Source organism: Pygoscelis adeliae, unplaced genomic scaffold (assembly GCF_000699105.1).
Source record: "Pygoscelis adeliae isolate BGI_AS28 unplaced genomic scaffold, ASM69910v1 Scaffold68, whole genome shotgun sequence".
NCBI lineage: Eukaryota > Metazoa > Chordata > Aves > Sphenisciformes > Spheniscidae > Pygoscelis > Pygoscelis adeliae.
The window spans coordinates 182,380-186,201 of NW_008825501.1; positions in this window are offsets into that span (position 1 = coordinate 182,380).

Sequence of the window (3,822 nt, forward strand, 5' to 3'; positions counted from 1 at the left end):
TCAGCAAAACAATACCCTTAAAGCCTCATGGATTGCAGAAGAAAAAGCAGGAGGCAAAAGCAGCGCAGGACACAAGTGGATGTGGCTGGATGCGCACAGGACAAAGAGCAGCCCACGGTGCTGGGACAGCGGCGTCAAGAGGCATAAACTTTAGTCGGGAGCGTGCCAGTGGGAAGACCTGAGGCCAGGAATAAAGGCAAGATAACCGACAGCTGCTATGGGCAAAGGAAAGGAGTAGCTTCGCCTTTAATGAGGCTGAAGAGGAAGCGGTTACAGAAGTGCTGGGAGAAGTTGAGTCAGATGGGAGATAAGAGCCTGCTGAGTACCTGCACGCCCGAAAGGCCTCTCCAGCTGAACTACTTCATTGTGCTCTTTGTGCGGCATTGCAGACATCGGACTCTCTCCGAGGTGGCAAATAGGATCAGGAGCACCAGATTCATGATTCAAATCTCTATTCAAGCAGGACCAGGACTTTGGATTGTTATTCCCTTGTAACACCACTGACTTCAGAGGGATGTTAAAGGTTGGGAGGGGGGCAGAATTTGGGGCAATCCAAGGTCAAGTCAATCATGGGTGCCCCCTCTCTCCATTGATGACATACGGGTCTCTGTCTCCTGAGTCCTTCACTCAGGTCCCAGCCAAGCGAAATTTGGTCTGTAGGCTCTGATGGGTCAAGAAACCCCTGAACTAAGGCATCCATACCACTGCTCCCCAGCTGGAGATGAATGTGGGTTTGAATAGGGCCCCAGTCCCCACCTAGAACCACGCTGCAGCTTATTGTTATTTTAATTGTTGCTCACTCTATTTTTTTCGGAGGTTTCCTCAAGGGCCCTGGGAGGTCTGTTCACTGAGCTAAGCCTGAAGAAAATGTTCTGGCCTGAAAGCCACACTTAAAAGGAAACATGTTTTAAAAGCAGATGTGTCTTCATCTCTGATAAAAGGATGGAGGTGCAGGACCTATGTTTCTGTGACTACCTCCCATGACATAGAACTGGGATCTAATAGCAAATGCCACTTATGACACTTATCCAGCAGGATTTGTGGGGACAGTGCTGCTTTCTTCAAGTCAACAGTCTAAAAGATCTTGATCGACTTTAGAATGCCTGCAATGACACTTTTAATTTGTCATGCCTTCAGAAACCATGACCTCCATTTTTTGGTCCCCCTCATGCACCAAAAGAAGACAGAGGCCTTCAACAAGCCCTATGTTTATATCCATTTATCAGCTCAAAGTCCGGCAGGTTAGACTGCTGCCCTGTTTAAAAGCGTGTAGTTACAATAATTTAAAAGGGAAAAGTGTTTCCTCTTCTTCTCTCACCCTCGATTTTTCTGAATAAATTGGGGGTAAAAAAAGAAACAACTGACAGCTGGAGAGAATTTACTCAACCTTTCAGGAAGAAGATTGCCATCAAGCAAAGAGAAAGCATGACATTTTTCAGCCAATTAGGTGAAGGTTTATGGAAGTTACAAGGATGCGAATATATGGGTTAATATTTTAAACTGTTTTGCAACCTTAGGAATAATGGATGTGTATGATAACAGTTTGCCCAGATGCTTGCTATAATACTTCGCATGTATACAATCCTGTTCAAACACTTACTAAACTCCCCCAGTTAAGCTTCATGTCTCTGATCCCTTCTGAAAAAGAACTGTAGAATTTGGTAGAGAATTATTCCCCCGTACAGAATTCTATTGAATCCCCACTATAGAGCTCCATAGGAAGGCTTTAGAGAGAAAAAGAAAAAAAAAAAAAAGAAAGAAATGAAAAGAAAAAACTACAGGAAGGATTTCCTTGTCTAGCAAACTAATAGGATTTTGGAGGAGTATTGGTGGAAACCTCATTGCATTCTCCAAAGCCAAAAATTTAGCAAGACTCAAGGAGAGGTAGGCGTGGATCACAGCATCACTCCAGAATACACTGGGTCTGGAAACACACAGGGAAGTTAGGCCAGTGTCCAAGTCTTAGAAATCGCATCAGTAGGATATTCAGGATATGTGGATTCATATGGAGGAAAGGCATGCCTGTAACGACTTGCAGCTTGACCTCTGGTTTGAGTATCATCATTTTCTCCCTTCCATCTTAAAACCAACTTCCCCATCTGCTAAAATACTGGGACAGAAACAGAATGATTCATTGTATACATATATATCTCTCCGTTTTAAAGGTTAAGGCTAACAAAAATTTCAAAGTAACATAAAACCTCAAGCTTCCGATCTTTAACCCATCTCTAATTTTGAGGTATTTAAGTGAGTCCTGGGTTACCCCATGCTCGCCTACCACGCATTCTTCTGAACAGCTTTCCCAAGCACTATTACAGGAGATACCGTACTACAGTAGAGGAAACTTTGCTCTCATCGCTGCCACATTCATAGAGCCCTTAACTGCCCAGGACTGCACAGCAACCCTTACAGAAACAGGAATTCACTCCTTCAGAGGCAGTGAGAAGCAAAGTAAGTCACCCCACAGCAGCATTTAGCCACAACCCCAGCACCCCACTCTGCCAGGCATTTGCATCCCAATATATCACATACTGCAGAGCCGAGCCTTGGGCCATGCTGTGCTCTGGCATTCCCTGGAGCCGGTCAGAGCCTTGCCACCACCTTCTGACCTCATGTTTGCATGGAAATTAGTCTCCTCCGGCACAGCTTTTCCACACATTGAGCTTGCTTTCAAAGAAGTGCATCAGGCTCACCAGCCCTACATAGGGAGGACAACTCAGGCTCATCCTTACCACCTGCACAACTCCTTTTTTCCCTGCAAGACCCCTGTGCTGGTTGGACACGTACAGGAGCCCCACCACTGTCCCCACCCATAAGCAAGAGTAAACCTGACCCTGGGATCTATGAGCAACACCGGTGACTGTATTCCCAAAGTACTTCTCTGGCCACCTTCCTGTTTTGTCATCCGTGTTTCAGCCCCATCACTTTCCCCTTCACGTCTGAAGTCAACAGGGTCATCGTCATACACAATGACACATGGGGTTGGTGGACAGGCAGCCGGGCAAAGATCATAGAGATACAGAGGCCTGAGACCTTGCAAAGATCCCCAGCCAGACTGGGAAGTAAACTAGAGCTGTAAAGATCATAATCAAGCCTGGATCAAATCTTCCCAGTCCTCGGGGTGTTTGAGGTCCAGAGTTTCTATTTGGTCTTTTAGAGAGAGAGGTAACTAACCTGAGAACTCTTCAACATTTTCAATTTCATAAGAGACAACAAATGCCTAAATGAAATAATGTCAGAAGATTGCTTTTCATATCCAGCTGCCCCACAGCTTACAGTAAAAGCTCATCATTTTGTTTGGGCAATCTGTGCTGCAAAGTGAATCCAACTCCAAAAGGGCAAAATAGCCCCTAACTCTGCTCCGTCTCAAGAGCTGATAAACAGAAATTACCGCCCCCTACTTCCTTCACACATTTCCTCAGCTCTGAAAGGCAAGCTGCATTATTTTCTGACTGCTTTTATTCAACTTAAGAAATGATTTTGCCTTCCTTTTTTTTTTTTGCCCCCACCTATTTATCCCCCTCGCTTCGCTCTCTCTATGACCAGTTAAACATGAATGCAGAATCCGTGTGCCTGTTGGGGAGCTGCACTTGTTCCCAGCATCCAGCAGATCTGTAAGGACGTCCAAAGACACAATGAACTTTTGAAGCCACATCAAGTGAAGCTTTCACATTGGGAGCAGGAGAAAGAAACCATCTCTAAGGGTTTGAGTGCACCTCAGAAGCAACTGTGCTAACAAGCACTTGCAACCTGATTTCGTGCCCGTATCAGAAGGCAAAGCAGTCCCAACCTCGAAAGTTTGGAAATCGTTTTCAGATCTGA